This window comes from Scyliorhinus canicula, chromosome 20 (genome assembly GCF_902713615.1).
Source record: "Scyliorhinus canicula chromosome 20, sScyCan1.1, whole genome shotgun sequence".
Taxonomy (NCBI): Eukaryota; Metazoa; Chordata; class Chondrichthyes; order Carcharhiniformes; family Scyliorhinidae; genus Scyliorhinus; species Scyliorhinus canicula.
This window is the reverse complement of record NC_052165.1, coordinates 6,593,824-6,609,865: the sequence shown is the minus strand read 5'-3', so window position 1 is coordinate 6,609,865 and position 16,042 is coordinate 6,593,824. Positions and strand designations below refer to the sequence as shown.

At 49.7% G+C, this 16,042-nt stretch overlaps 2 long non-coding RNA genes across 2 annotated transcripts in view; one reads left to right on the top strand and one right to left on the bottom strand.

The window, feature by feature from the left end:
- LOC119955314 overlaps nt 1–15,303 on the top strand; it is a 53,376-nt gene extending 38,073 nt beyond the window's left edge. The window contains exons 2-3 of the long non-coding RNA XR_005458429.1: nt 1,600–1,740; nt 15,069–15,303. This is a non-coding gene — a long non-coding RNA (uncharacterized LOC119955314). The remainder of the gene's footprint in view (nt 1–1,599; nt 1,741–15,068) is intronic.
- LOC119955313 overlaps nt 10,087–16,042 on the bottom strand; it is a 119,667-nt gene continuing 113,711 nt past the window's right edge. The window contains exon 4 of the long non-coding RNA XR_005458428.1: nt 10,087–10,166. This is a non-coding gene — a long non-coding RNA (uncharacterized LOC119955313). The remainder of the gene's footprint in view (nt 10,167–16,042) is intronic.

The following is a 16,042-nucleotide window of genomic DNA, read 5'->3' as shown; positions in this document are numbered from 1 at the left end:
CTGTCGTAAACGCCGTCAGGTCTCTCGACGGCGTCAGCATGGCCTCAGGAGCAGCGATTTTGACCCCTACCGGGAGCCAGCACGGCACTGGGGCGGCCCACGCCGCTCCAGCTGGCGATCTCCTGCGTCAGATGGGCGCCGCGGGTCTGCGCATGCGCAGTGGGACCGGCGCCAATGTGCGCATGCGCAGTGGCTCCCTTCTCATCGCCGGCCCCGATGCAACATGGCGTAGGGCTACAGGGGTTGGCGCAGAACAAAAGAGGCCCCCAGCCCAAGAGGCCAACCCGCCAATCGGTCAGTCCCAATCGCGGGCTAGGCCTCAGTGGAGGCCCCCCCCCCCCCCCCCCCGGTTGCCTCCCCCCCCCCCCCCCCCCCCCCCCAACCAGGCCACCCCCGGAGGTATGCACGCCGAGGTCCCGCCGGGTAAGAAAAGGTGTGAACGCCGCCGGCGGGATACGGCTTTTTTTTGCGTGGCCGCTCGGCCCATCCCAGGCAGAGAATCGCCAGGGGGGCCGCGTATGGCGGCCCCCAACCGGCATCACGCCGACCGCCCCTCGCCGACCGCACCGGCACCGGCGCCGATTCTCCGCTCTCCGGAGAATTGGCGGACTGGCGTCGGGGCTGCGTGGTGCGATTCGCGCCCGTCCCGGCCATTCTCCAGCCCAGCCTGAGAGAATCCCTCCCCCAGAATGTTTTCCAGTTAAATCGCACCCCATGACTTACCAGGATTCTCCTTGCACTGAACAGTCACAGACATCACAGGTCCTGTTGTGGCAGCACCTCTGCCTCTTTCGACACATGGACCTTCTGAAATTTCCATTCTTTGTACCCAAACCATCATTATGCAGGTCCTGAGATTTCACAATTCCAGGACACTGCAACATGCCAACCCATTCCTCTGGAAACCTGCAAAGTTACAACAGTTCCTCAACATTTTATTCCCCTTTTCAGTTTTTGGACTTTAATCAAAAGCACTTCATTTTAAAACGTTCTCAGTAATCATCAACCTTTTCAAGGTTCTTCCATCGATTTGGCCTCATTCCAATGTGTTTTTATATTTTGTTATAATCTACCTTCTGGCTTTCCCCCAACTTTTCAAGACTTCCTTTTCCCTCTCAGACGGAATAATGTCCCTAGTTTTACTCAGCTTGACTTGCCAGCAGTGAGCCTCCAGGCCATTCCTTCCACCCCTCTCGACCTGACAGACCACCTTGCCCACAGGACTTTCCACTGCCCTCCGCTGAACAATAATGAATATTTAGCAACCTAATCAATTTTAAGATAAAGCTCATTTTTAGATGTTTAATTCAGAAGTTTTTTCCTTTCCAACTTAAGATTATTTATAAATTTTCAATTTAGAAAAATGAATTTCAATTTACATATACACTGAACACTTATTCATTAATTTTAACATCTTCATCAGTCACAATAGATTGCTGATCATTATTGTTTTGTCATGAAATGTTTAACTATCATTTCCATACTTTACCGGGTTCACAGCAGAAATTATAATTTTAATATTTTACTAATTCAGATTGAAAACTGATTAAAATTTTTAATTAATTGTTTACTCTGTTTTTTTCTTATTTGTTCTCATAGTCTAAGCAATCGCAGCACAGTTGCATTGATTGAACATCCCTCGTTCTCCTGTGAAGCAACTCTCCTGGAATTCAACAGTCCTTTTATAACGACACTACCAAAATGGCGTTGAAGACAATCCAGGAGACATGAGTAAGTGAGGTAACTGGAGTTTTATTATACTTTAAGGAAACGGTGCTGCGGCGGCATGCAACACAAAAGATCCCGCTTCGGACTCATGGAAGTGACGGGCCCAGTCAGGGCCGGCTATTAAAGAGTAAGGTAACGAGCCCCAGCCGGTCGTGCCTCCGCCCACGAGCGGGGAAGCTCGTTTTCTACGAGTCCCATGGGAAGGTCGATCAGTGTATCGTGATGGTGCCTCGTAAGTGGGTCGGTTTTGCTCAGTTGGCTGGACAGCTGGTTCGCGATGAGGAGCGAGGCCAGCAGCATGGGTTCAATTCCTGCACTGGCCGAGGTTATCCATGAAGGCCTCGCCTTCTCAACCTTGCCCCTTGCCTGAGGTGTGGTGAGTAGGTGGCAGCACAGTAGCATTGTGGATAGCACAATCGCTTCACAGCTCCAGGGTCCCAGGTTCGATTCTGGCATGGGTCACTGTCGGTGCGGAGTCTGCACATCCTCCCTATGTGTGCGTGGGTTTCCTCCGGGTGCTCCGGTTTCCTCCCACAGTCCAAAGATGTGCAGGTTAGGTGGATTGGCCATGATAAATTGCCCTTAGTGTTCAAAATTGCCCTTAGTGTTGTGTGGGGTTGCTGGGTTATGGGGATGGGGTGGAGGTGTTGACCTTGGGAGGGTGCTCTTTCCAAGAGCCGGTGCAGACTCTCAGTATGACCCTCATGTTATATTGCCACCAGTCACCTCTCCCCCTCAAAGGGGAAAGCAGCCTATGGTGATCGGGGACTATGGCAATTCTAACTAACGAAACTTCATACTGTTAGAAAATAAATCCCAGGATATTAACTCAATGAAAGTAGAGACATGGGGGCAGCATAGTGATGCAATTGTTAGCACTGCTACCTCACAGCGCTGAGGACCCAGGTTTGATCTCGGCCTCGGGTCACTGTCCGTATAGGGTTCTACCCGTGTCTGCGTGGGTCTCACCCCCACAACCCAAAGATGTGCAGGGTAGGTGGATTGGCCACGTTAAATTGCCCCTTAATTGGAAAAAAAGAATTGGGTACTCTAAATTTATTTTCAAGAAAGGAAGTGGAGACATTGCAACACGATGGCACATTGGTTAGCACTTTTGCTTCACAGCTCCAGGGTCCCAGGTTCGATTCTCGGCTTGGGTCACTATCTGCACATTCCCCCCATGTGCTCCGGTTTCCTCTCACAGTCCAAAGACGTACTGTTAGGTAATTTGGATATTCTGAATTCTCCCTTTGTGTACCCGAACAGGCGCTGGAATGTGGCGACGAGGGGCTTTTCACAGTAACTTCATTTCAGCGTCAATGCAAGCCTACTTGTGACATTAAAGATTATCATTACAATTATATGTTCAAGTTTGAACGGTGTGCAACTTGGAATAGAGCTTGGAAGTGCTGATGTTCCCATGACAACACTACCTTTGGCTAATACATGATGTGGAGATGCCGGCGTTGGACTGGGTTGAGCACAGTAAGAAGCCTTACAACACCAGGTTAAAGTCCAGCGGGTATGTTTCGAATCACTAGCTTGTGGACTTTAACCTGGTGTTGCAAGACGTCTTACTTTGGCTTATACAGTGGTAGAGGATACAGAGAATGAATTTTCTGCCAAAGTAACCTTGGTGAGTTGTAGCACATGCAGGTGATCATACGTATTGGAGTCACAGTGCACTCATTGTGGAGAGAGGGGGTGCTGAGGTGCCAGGATAAAGTCAACGACTCTGTCCGGGATGGTGTTGCGTTTCTCACCCTTTAAGCTGGATGGTGAGAATTCCATCACACTATTGACTCGGTCAAGAAGGCCGTCCACTCATTGCACCCAGAAAGAAAAGCACTGTAAAAATGGGGAAATGCGAATACTGGTCTGAACAGGTCTTGTATACTTTCAAATGGAATACCAGCAAAAACTGGAAAATAAGGGGCGGGATTCTCTGAGCCTCCGCACCGAAATCGCGATCTACGTGGGGGCGGAGAATGGGCGTTGACGACAAAATCCGGCGCGACGCTCCCGCGATTCTCCGGTCCCCGCGTTCTGCGCGCGCAGTCTACGTGGCGTCGGTAGGGGCCATAGACAGGGGCCCCTGCGGCGATTCTCCAAGAGTAACTGGCCGAGTTCCCGACGCCGCGGTTCTCCCATGATCCCACCTGTTGGGAACTCAGCATGGCGGCTGCTGACTCAGTCCACGGCCACCCTTGTGGGGGGGGGGGGGGCGTGAGGATCCTTCACCAGGGGGGCCTCACAGATGGCCAGGCTATCGATTGGGGGCCATCGATCCGCGGGCGCACGCCATCTCAGGGGGTGGTGGCTATATTTTGGATGCCGGTCCGCGGTGTGGTTCCACCATGTCGTGCGGGGTGGCCGCCCCACGTATGTGCAGACCCCTGACCAAAACTGAAGGGTCCCGTATCGGCAGCCGGAGCCGCGAGGACTACTCTGGGGCCCTGCTAGCCCCCTCCAGGTAGCAATATCACTGGACTTCCATCAGCAAGGTCCAGAGTGATTCCCCCACGTGTTCTCGCTGGAGTGGGGACATAGCCCCATTATTGGAGAATCCCGCCCAAGAATACTGGTCCAAACTGCTTTTTTCCTATTGGGCAGAGTAATCATGGTGTACAGTAAGGGTTTGTGCCACAATTACTCGGAAACACTAACTTCCTCTCGGCAATTGCGCCGCTACCGGAAATACAAAGTAAATTGCTGACTTTGCATGGTTTCTGCCGGGGTTACGTAAATAATTAGTCTGAAAAAGTTTGAAGAATTAAAACTTCCTTTAACGTCTGGATATCTGTTGTAAATAACCAGACTGATCTCCGTATGGGACTCCCCTGACCTCCCTGACCCCCCAAGGGTCTCCATCACACCCCCTGCCCAACCAATGGTTTTCTCCACCACCTCAAGCCCCAATAATTCCACCGACCCACCTGACTCAAACCCCCTACCCAGACCCTGCCCCCCTCCCCCCATGCCCCTCCGACCATGGACTCAAACCCTTCACCAATCCACGGATCCCACCCCACCCCCTTCTGGCACCCCGTCCCTGGCCTACGGACCTGGCCTAATCCCCCGACACGCGTAGCTGACCTGACAAGCCCCCCCTCACAGACGTGGGGCTTGACAACATCCTTCCGATGCAGGCCCCAGCAGCTCTGAGCATCGGTGGTTTCAGCACAGCTTTCAAGACCAGACAGGTGCACATTAAATTCTTCTCATTCCTGCCAGGCGTTGATTTCCGACACGAGTCAGAGGTCATGGCCCAATGTTACCGTTCTAAATGAAAGGACATAGCAGATAAATGTTGAACTGAATCTATCTCGGTTGATTTGAGAAAGTTGTCAAATTGTTGCAAGTTTTTTTATAGATGTGAGAAAGTGATGAGCAATTTGTCAGCAAATTTCAAAGATGTGTCAGAAAAACATGTTAGTAATATTAGTAGACTTCATATGAACGGAAATCAATATAGTGCAAGGGTACGAAAGGGAAGGAATTACTGATTTGTGTCCATAACTTTCTCAATAAATATGTCTCCAGTCTAACAGTGAAGGAAGCAGTGCTGCTGAACCTTGTCCTGACAAATGAAAGAGGAAAAGTTGGGAGATTGACTAGGTTGGGATTATTCTCGCTGGAGTTCAGAAGAATGAGGGGGGATCTCATAGAGACTTATAAAATTTTAACAGGTCCAGACAGGGTAGATGTAGGGAAGGTGTTTTCTTTTCAACAACATACAGTGCAGAAGGAGGCCATTTGGCCCATCGAGTCTGCACCAACCCACTTAAGCCATCACTTCCACCCTATCCCCGTAACCCAATAACCCCTCATGGCCAATCCACCTAACCTGCACGTCTTTGGACTGTGGGAGGAAACCGGAGCACCCGGAGCAAACCCACGCAGACACGGGGAGAATGCACAGATAGTCACCCAGCAGGGAATTGAACCTGGGACCCTGGCGCTGTGAAGCCACAGTGCTAACCACTTGTGCTACCGTGCTGCCCTCGGTTACCAATGATGGGTGTGTCCAGAACCAGGGGTCACAGTCTGAGGATTCAGGGTAAACCATTTCGGACAGAGATAAGGAGACATTTCTTTTTTTTAATAAATGTTTTTTATTGGGGAAGGAGACAGTTCTTCACACAAAGAGTGGTGAGCCTGTGGAATTCATTACCACATGAAGTAGTTGATGCTAAAACTTTGAATATATTCAAGAGGCGGCTGGATATAGCACTTGGAGAGAATGGGATCAAAGTCTATGGGGAGAAAGCAGGATTAGGCTATTGAGTTGGATGATCAGCCATGATCGTGATGAATGGCGGAGCAGGCTCGAAGGGCCTCCTGCTCCTATCTTCTATGTATCTATGTCTGTATCTATGTTACAGGAGGACATCATATCACGATCAGCGACTGCAAACTAACTTGTTTTGTTCGTTCAAGGGATGTGGGTGTTTCTGGCTAGGCCAACATTCATTGCCCATCCCTAATTTCCCTTGAGAAGGTGGTGGTGAGCTGCCTTCTCGAACAGCTGCAGTCCATCTGGCGTAGGTACACCCACAGTGCTGTTAGGGAGGTAGTTCCAGGATTTTGACCCAGCGACAGTGAAGGAATGGCCGATATATTTCCAAGTCAGGATGGTGAGTGGCTTGGAGGGCATTGGTGAACTAGTTTAAAGTAATTATGGAAAGAGGGCAGAAAATGTCAGAGGTAAAACTACTCAAGTGGTGATGAGCTGATTGCAGTGATTTAGCAAGGCGCCTAGCACAGGCAGGGAAAAGCAGTAATGGAACAATGAAGGCATTCGGAAAGCAATGCAGGCCCAGACTATATAACACAGGGCCGTCCACCAGCAGAGGGAATCTCGATTGACCGCCGAATGGGGCCTCGGGCCAAAAGCAGGATTCGGCGCCATGCGCCAAACTCCTTGCCCGCCCATCCGGTGGGCCATGGCGGGCCCGTGCTGTCAGGAACATGCAACACGCACTTGGCCATCTGCATTTGGACCCAATTACCGGGTGGAAAGCCCAATATAACTGCAACTGCCGCCTGAGATACCTCCCCCCTCCCCACCTGCTCCCCTCAGCCGAGAGTCACATGGGTGTGATTGGCACAGGTATTCAATCTGATTCCCGGAGGCATGGACTTTCTAAACATATTCTGGCTTGCAGAGGGATGGTTTCCAGTTACCTGGAGGTTGGGGGGCTTGCATTGGCGACAAGGGGTTGTGCTTGAGGGAGGCGCCCTCGGGATAGGTGTGCCAATTAAGGGGCAATTTAGCGTGGCCAATCCACCTAACCAGCATATCTTTGGGTTGTGGGAGTGAAACCCACGCAGACACGGGGAGAATGTGCAAACTCCACATGGACAGTGACCCAGGGCCGGGATTCGAACCCGGGTCCTCAGTGCCGTAGTCCCAGTGCCAACCACTGCGCCACGTGCCGTCCCTTCGCTGAACCGCTTAATGGTGCAGTGAAAGTTTAGCAACTCACTTCTCAGATGTAACTTTCAGTCACCTTATCAGTAATATTGTTGAATATTAATTCAACGGGGCGGCACGGGAGCACAGTGGTTAGCACTATGGCTTCACAGCGCCAGGGTCCCGGGTGCGATTCCTGGCTGGCTCACTGTCTGTGCGGAGTCTGCACGCTCTCCCTGTGTCTGCGTGGGTTTCCTCCGGGTGCTCCAGTTTCCTCCCACAAGCCCCGAAAGACGTGCTGTTAGGTGAATTGAACATTCTAAATTCTCGCTCCGTGTACCTGAACAGGCGCCGGAATGTGGCGACTGGGGAATTTTCACAGTAACTTCATTGCAGTGTTAATGTAAGCCCACTTGTGACATTAAAGATTAGTATTGTTATGTTGTCAGTTTCATCGATGAGTTTTGAACTCTACTGTTCATGAAGATGTTCCTTGCACCCCCCCCCCCCCCATTTGTAGACCCCCATTGCTTTATCAGCGCTTCATTCAAAAAGATAGGCGTGGCCACGTTTATCTCAGCACCATATTAGATGGTATTCTTTGATGCATAGCTCCACAGCAGATTAAGCAGGGGGTTAGCAAAGCCTGGTGCACACAAATACCAGATGCCCCAGTAGGTGCTGAAATCCTCTTTGGCACACAGCCCCTGTCAGTGGAAAGACTCTATTGTTGAGACAATCAGCTAACGCTCCCTGAAGGCTGGGTGATTTCTCCCAGCCTGAAGGCGATCAGGTGGACTGGCAGGGGCTGGAATACAGCTGATGCCACCTCCTGTAAATTCCGGCTCTGAATTTGCCTCCGCAGTGGCAAAGGGGTTACCTTTTCCAGACGTCTGACCTCTGGCTTGGGGGCAGCTGTTCCCTGGGATCAGGCAGCCCTCCAACTGGCCGGTCCCGTGGAAGTTCCTGCCTCCACCTGGTGTGCTGCAGCAGGAGTGTGTTGCTCACCAGAGGGTGCCCCAGAAACCTGTTTTGCTAACGTGCCTCACCAATTATCTCTGCGCTGGTGGAAGGTGCTGGTGAAACAGCACCGAGAAGTCAGTTCCTCCCCAGAGACCTGCTCCGGGGTGACCTGAAGGGCAGCTTTTGGGAATGTCAAGGTTGTGGAAGAGGAGATGCTCACTTGAGATCGGACACCCGGATAAAGTTGCAGTGTGTGGTGATATGAGTAGAAGCACTACCATTGGTGCAGATCATTGGTTTCCCATTGGCTCTGGCTGGTCATGTGCCTCTCGTCTTATTGGCTGGGACTAGTCATGTGACTGCTCACCAATTGGTCGAGAGGCAAGTAGATCCCGCCTCCGAGGCGGGGTATAAGTACCCAGTTTTCCCGGCGGTCGGCCTTTCTCTGTAGTCAACCACCGGGCTAACAATTAGCTGATTAAAGCCACAGTTTGGATCTTAACCGTGTCTCGAGTCCAATTGATGGTACATCACAGTGGTTTCTCACCTCTGCTGATATTGATGCTTGTTAAGTTCCCGGACCAGACCCCAACATTTTTTAGGATTCCGGAGAAGAACCGCAAACATTTTTTTAAAATTGTTAAAACTGTGAGGAAAGGATACTTGGATTGGATTTGTTTATTGTCACGTGTACCGAGGTACAGTGAAAAGTATTTTTCTGCAAGCAGCTCAACAGATCATTCAGTACATGGGAAGAAAAGGGAATTGAACAGAATTCAAGAAAATACATGAGAATACATAATAGGGCAACACAAGATATACAATGTAACTACATAAGCATTGGCATTGGATGAAGCAGACAGGGTGTAGTGTTAATGAGGACAGTCCATAAAAGGGTCATTTAGGAGTCTGGTGACAGTGGGGAAGAAGCTGTTTTTGAGTCTGTTCGTCCGTGTTCTCAGACTTCTGAATCTCCTGCCCGATGGAAGAAGTTGGAAAAGTGAGTAAGCCGGGTGGGAGGGATCCTTGATTATGCTGCCTGCTTTCCCCCGGCAGCGGGAGGTGTAGATGGAATCAATGGATGGGAGGCAGGTTCGTGTGATGGACTGGGCGGTATTCACGACTCTCTGAAGTTCCTTGCGGTCCTGGGCCGAGCAGTTGCCATACCAGGCTGTGATGCAGCCCGAGAGGATGCTCTCTATAGTGCATCTGTAAAAGTTGGTAAGGGTTAATGTGGACATGCCAAATTTCCTTAGTTTCCTGAGGAAGTAAAGGCGCTGTTGTGCTTTCTTGGTGATAGCGTCGACATGAGTGGACCAGGATAGATTTTTGGTGATGTGCACCCCTAGGAATTTGAAACTGCTCACCATCTCTACCTCGGCTCCGTTGATGCTGACAGGGGTGTGTACAGTACGATGCTTCCTGAAGTCGATGACCAGCTCTTTAGTTTTGCTTGCATTAAGGGAGAGATTGTTGTCATTGCACCACTCCACTAAGTTCTCTATCTCCCTCCTGTATTCAGACTCGTCGTTGTTCGAGATCCGGCCCACTATGGTCGTATCGTCAGCAAACTTGTAGATGGAGTTGGAACCAAGTTTTGCCATGCAGTCGTGTGTGTACAGGGAGTAGAGTCACCCCAGGAGTGAATCTACTGACAAATAGGGATGTATTATATAAAAATAAACGTTATTATTAACACAGGATCAAATTACATCAGCATCACAGAAAGTAGCTTACAGTTAACAATTAAACAATTATTAACAATAAAAGGAAACACTTTAACTTCTAACTGATACCTTCTCCATCTCCAATTAAGCAAAACTCACCATGAATCAAAAGCCACTTGTAAATACAGTCGGCAAACACAGAGATACCTGCTGTACACTGGAATACATATTTCTTGGAAATACAGCTTTAAGGGAGAGAGAGAGAGATCCGGGCAGGAAACCGCTTACCCTTTTGGAATCAAGAAACTTTCTGCTGTGTCCTCTGAAAAAAGCCCCACCTGGCAGGATCCATTTGTTGTCTGTTGCCAGGCAGAATATTGTCCCTGGCCAATCTATTGGAAATAAGAGAAACAATAGGAAAGAACTTGCAACAGCCCAATCATCACTCAATGACAGTACGGGTGGCGGAGTGAGCCTCATTGTAATGGGACTTTGCCTCTATCTGGGGCCTCTGCACTGGCATCATCAACCATGATGTCCCCTTGTCCTCCAAGAGCCGCGTCCTCAGCCTGAGGTAATCCTTAAAGATTCTGGCGATCTCTGAGTGCCCAGGATGTAACCGTCATGCATACTTCTAGAATAATGTGCGCCCACCTGCATGACCCTGAGGTGGTGGGGCATTCAATTTGGACATTCAGGGAGTGGAACCCCTTTCTGTTAATAATGACATGGTGCGAGCAGGGTGACATGTGTGCCATCGATGGCCCCCTGGACCTGGGGCAACCTGCCGATGGTGGCGAAGCCATGACCTTCAAGGCTACCAGGAGCAGGGGTCCTCCTCCTCCTCCATGCGGTGCCAAGTCATCGAGGACGTGGCGTAGTGCTGCACCATCTCTCTGGTGGGACGCAGTCTTCTGCGGCACATGGTGTTCAGCAGTTGGTTGTGGGACCATCAAATCCTGTACAATCTCGTTCGTCATCGGTGTACTCTTCTGGTCCCCTCCTCAGGCTGATGGACGCCTGGGTTTTGAGCCTGAGCAGTGGCGGGATGGTGCAGGGGAGGAGGGGTGGGGGCGGGGTGCCGGGGGAGCGGGGGTGGTGCAGGGGGTGGGGGAGGGGGGTGCTTGGGGGGGGGGGGGGGTGGGGCTGGGGGTGGGGTAGGGGGTTGCTGGGGGGGTGGGGTGTGGTGGGGTGGGGGGGATGGGTGCATGACCCCTGGATTGCCGTTGCACTCCATTTAAAATGAATGCACAGGAGGTTTGATCAGGTTCTCGCCCTTTCTGGATGAGATCTCTTTTTGGGGTTCTCCCGCTATTCCCCCAACTGAGTGGGATCGTCGCCAGGCACACCGCAGCCAGAGGATCGCCCCGATGTAAAATAAAGCATGTAATCTTCTGGCCATCCCTGCCCGGTGGAATCCTCTAGTCCAGCCGACGGCCACACCCAGCCACCGTTTCCCTGGCGACGGAGGGGCCGGACAATGGGGAAGCCCGCTGATAGTGGCGGGACCAGATGATGCCCCCACTGGCCAATGGTGGGCCACTTCCACAAAACACGCCATGGATGGGGGTGGAAAATCTCACCCAATGGGTGTAACTCTAACGGGGGAAGGGGGTGCACAGGAGCTGAGGGACCTGGGAATATATAATCATAAATCATTGAAGGTGGCAGGACCGGGGGGAGCGCATTTAATAAAGCGTACAGTATCTTGTGATTTATTAATAGGGGCATCGAATACAAGGCCCAAGAGATTACATTGAGTTTGTATAAGTCACTAACTCAGCCTCAGCTTCAGCATTGTGTCCGATTATGGACACCTCACTTCAGGAACGCTGTGAAGGTATCAGCAAGGGCGTGGTAATAGTTCACGAGAGTTATCGAATTTACAGTGCAGAAGGAGACCATTCGGCCCATCAAGTCTGCACCGGCCCTTGAAAAGAGCACCCTGCTTAAGCCCACACCTCCACCCAATGCCCGTAACCCAACCTAACTTTTTGGAGACTAAGGACAATTCAGCATGGCAAATCCACCCAACCCGCACATCTTTGGACTGTGGGAGGAAACCGGAGCACCCGGAGGAAACCCACGCAGACACGGGGAGGACGTGCAGACTCCGCACCGATAGTCACCCGAGACCGGAATTGAACCCAGGACCCTGGGGCAGCAGTGCTAACCACTGTGCCACCATGCTGCCCCTGGCTCCAGGAATGAAGAACTTTGAAGATAGATTGGAGAGTTTGGAACTGTTTTGCTTGTAGAAGAAAAGGATGAGAGGTGATTGGATGGAGGCGTTCAAACTCTCGAGGGGGCTGGACAGGGTAGATCAGGAAAAACAGCTTTCCCTCGTGAGAGGGTCGAGAACGACAGGGCGCAGATTTAGATTACTAGTGAAAGAAGCAAGTAGTGAGGGTTAGGAAGGCCCCGCCTGAGAGTGTGGGGGAGGTAAGTTTAATTGAAGCCTTCGAAAGGGAGTCAGACTGCTAACAAAAAAAACAAAAGAATGTGCAGGGCTATGGGGAGAAGGCGGGGAAATGATACTCAGAGAGTTGTTCATTCGGAGATTCGGTGATGGGCCAAATGGCCTCCTTCTGCACCTTGATGATTCTCTTCCGGTATTTTATTAATTTCATCATTGCGCTAAAGATGCGTTCATTAAAAACTTCTGCAGTGATGTTCTGATGCTTAGTGACTGGCTTCTGTCATCCACCTTTGTGCTGTGGATGATTCCGGCTATTGGAAGATTTCAACAAATAACAAAGACAACAGTTTAATATTGCGCTGCAAATACAGTAAAACATCTCAAGGCACTTCCCTGGAGTACAATCAGAATAAAATTGGCAATGAGTCAGTGAAAGACATTCCAGTGAAGGTTAGCCAGAGGCAAGATTCAAAGAAAGAAGAGAGATGGAGGCTGGTGGAAGGATTGGACTGTGCACAGATTGGGAGGAATGAGAATGAGTTCTGGGAGGGTTGGAAGAGGTTTCAGGGAAATGGGGGTGGCGGGGGGGGTGGGGGAGGGGGTGGGGGGGGGGGGGGGGGGGGGGTAACTATTAAGTTATTTGTGCACGAGGATGAGAAATTTAACATTTTTAAATTGAGGCCTTGGTGATCTGGGACCCAATGTCCAGAGAACACAGTGGGCAGGATTTCAAGCAGTTTTGCAGTCGAGTTTTGAATGTGCTGAAGGGTATGGAGATTGGAAGGCAGAACATAAGAACATAAGAACTAGGAGCAGGAGTAGGCCATCTGGCCCCTCGAGCCTGCTCCGCCATTCAATTAGATCATGGCTGATCTTTTGTGGACTCAGCTCCACTTTCCGGCCCGAACACCATAACCCTTAATCCCTTTATTCTTCAAAAAACTATCTATCTTTACCTTAAAAACATGTAATGAAGGAGCCTCAACTGCTTCACTGGGCAAGGAATTCCATAGATTCACAACCCTTTGGGTGAAAAAGTTCCTCCTAAACTCAGTCCTAAATCTACTTCCCCTTATTTTGAGGCTATGTCCCCTAGTTCTGCTGTCACCCGCCAGTGGAAACAACCTGCCCGCATCTATCCTATCTATTCCCTTCATAATTTTAAATGCTTCTATAAGATCCCCCCTCATCCTTCTAAATTCCAACGAGTACAGTCCCAGTCTACTCAACCTCTCCTCGTAATCCAACCCCTTCAGCTCTGGGATTAACCTAGTGAATCTCCTCTGCACACCCTCCAGCGCCAGTACGTCCTTTCTCAAGTAAGGAGACCAAAACTGAACACAATACTCCAGATGTGGCCGCACTAACACCTTATGCAGTTGCAGCATAACCTCCCTAGTCTTAAACTCCATCCCTCTAGCAATGAAGGACAACATTCCATTTGCCTTCTTAATCACCTGTTGCACTTGTAAACCAAGTGGTCAGCCTGGAGATGCATTGGAATCATTGTCGTAAAATCCTGGCTGAGCGATTCAGCAACAGATGGGCTGGGGCGTTGTCAATGATGGGTCATGTTATGCAAGTGAAAGTTGGTGTTTTCAGTGTCAAGTTGGCTACAAGGTTGACAAACAGTCTGGTTCAGCCCGAGACAGTGGCCAAGGAAAGAGATAGAATTGACAATGAGGGAGAGGACTTTGGGGCTGGGGTGAAATGCACTGGTTTTGGTTATGCCATTGATTAATACAAGCATTCCTGGACTCCTTGGTGCTGTTCGAGGTAGAATGCTACTTCCATCGAACAGCAAACCGTCCAACTTAATGAAATAATACTCATCTTGGAAAAGATAAAACGAAAAGGGAAAGAAAGGAACACAGAGTGTGTCACTTGATTCGAAGAGTCTTTAGCGGGCATGGAGCATATGTACCTGTTGCTATTATCACGATACAAAATCTTCCAAGGTACACTTTCGCCTTTGAGGCCTGTGCTTGAGATGAGCTTGAAACTGTCACTTAGCATTTAATAATCAGTCGACAGTTCCCAGGCTTTCACTAGCTTTTCATGCAAGTGTGATACTTCAGAAAATGTGAGAATTTAAGATGCAAAAATTCTGCAAAGCGTTCGCAGCTTTTCTTGTCAACTGGGTGCAAGTGTTTCGGTGAACTTTGCAGATTGTTCATGCGAATTTGAAGACAAAACTATTGCAAATAGTTGCACATTGAAGATTTTTATTATTGTAAAGGCAGGGTCGAGCGTAGCAAATAATTTCAGTGGAAAGTATGTTAGGAATGGGTTAAGAGATATTCCAATTGCATGTAGCGGCCAATTACATAGGGGCTGGTTTAGCATAGGGGCTGGTTTAGCACAGTGGGCTAAATAGCTGGTTTGCAATGCAGAACAATGCCAGCAGCGAGGGTTCAATTCCCGTACCGGCCTCCCCAAACAGGCACCGGAATGTGGCGACTAGGGGCTTTTCACAGTAACTTCATTGAAGTTACTTTTGACAATAAGCGATTTGATTATGATGTTAAGTGTCCAATAATTGGCCTGATATGTAAAGGGGTTGCAGGTGGCACATGTGCTGTGGTGATAGAGTTTTGTATCGAGTGCGTTGAAGGAAAAAAAAGTTGTTTGGGAAAGGAGCAAAACTCTTGACTCTTTACTCAACAGCAGCCAGAAGCTAACAAAGTATACCATCTAAATAAAAAGGACTAAAGGGACTCTAATAATTGTCTCGCCTTGTTGGAGACAATGTCATTTATATGGTAATCTACCTCCTGCTCGAAGAGCTACTGTTCTGTCTCCACCTGTACTTCCCCCCGCTCTGCCATTTTCCTCAGTAGAATGGGTTGTTTAACCTTTCTCTTATCATTTATAGGTTGCTGTGGTGTGATTTGTGGCTCAGATCCCAGGATGGTTGGCGTTGTGTTCACAAAGACCACAACTAGATTTTGTATTTACCAAAGCTGAAGATTTATTTCCACTACTTAATTGAATTCGACCTCTTACTTCTACATAATAAACAATTGACAATAAATATACAATCTACACTCATCTACCACAAATCTCTACATGAATACAATACCTATTCCAGCGGAGCGGGCAGAGAGGGGAGTGATGTTTGGAGGAGAGAGCTGGAAGGTAAGCTGCGTTTTTGATTTTTAACTTACTTTTTCGGGCCAGGAAACCGGATGTCGGCCGTGGGGAGACCTGGGAAGGTTGTACTACCCAATAAATTTGAACGGTGAGGAAACCCGAGACACTACACGTGGAGTGTCTCCAAACCTCCCTCCTCCTCTAACCTAAAAAAAATGACTCAGTGCTGTGAGCAGGTAAGCTATTTACTTTTTGTTTCTTTTTAACTGGGAGACTAAGTAGAGGTGATGGCAGCTGGGGCAGTGGAACGTTCCTCCTGCAGAATGTTCGAGGTAAGGGAGACCACCGGTGTCCTTGCTGACTTCACCTGCGGGAAGTGCAGCCATCTCCAGCTCCTCACAGACCGTGTTAGGGAATTGGAGCTGGAGCTGGATGAACTGAGGATCGTTCGGGAAGCTGAGGGGGTGATAGATAGAAGCTACAGGGACATAGTTACACCTGAGAACAAAGGTAGTTGGGTAACAGTTAGAGGTGGGAAGAGGAGGAAGCAGCCAGTGCACGGATCCCCTGTAGTTGTTCCACTCAACAATAAGTATACCGCTTTGGATACTGTTGGGGGGGATTACCCAGCAGGGGTAGGCTGCAGTGACCGGGTCTGTGGCACGAGGTCCGGCTCTGGGGCTCAGAAGGGAAGGGGGGAGATTAGGAGAGCACTAGTTATAGGGGACTCAATAGTTAGAGGTGCAGACAGGCAGT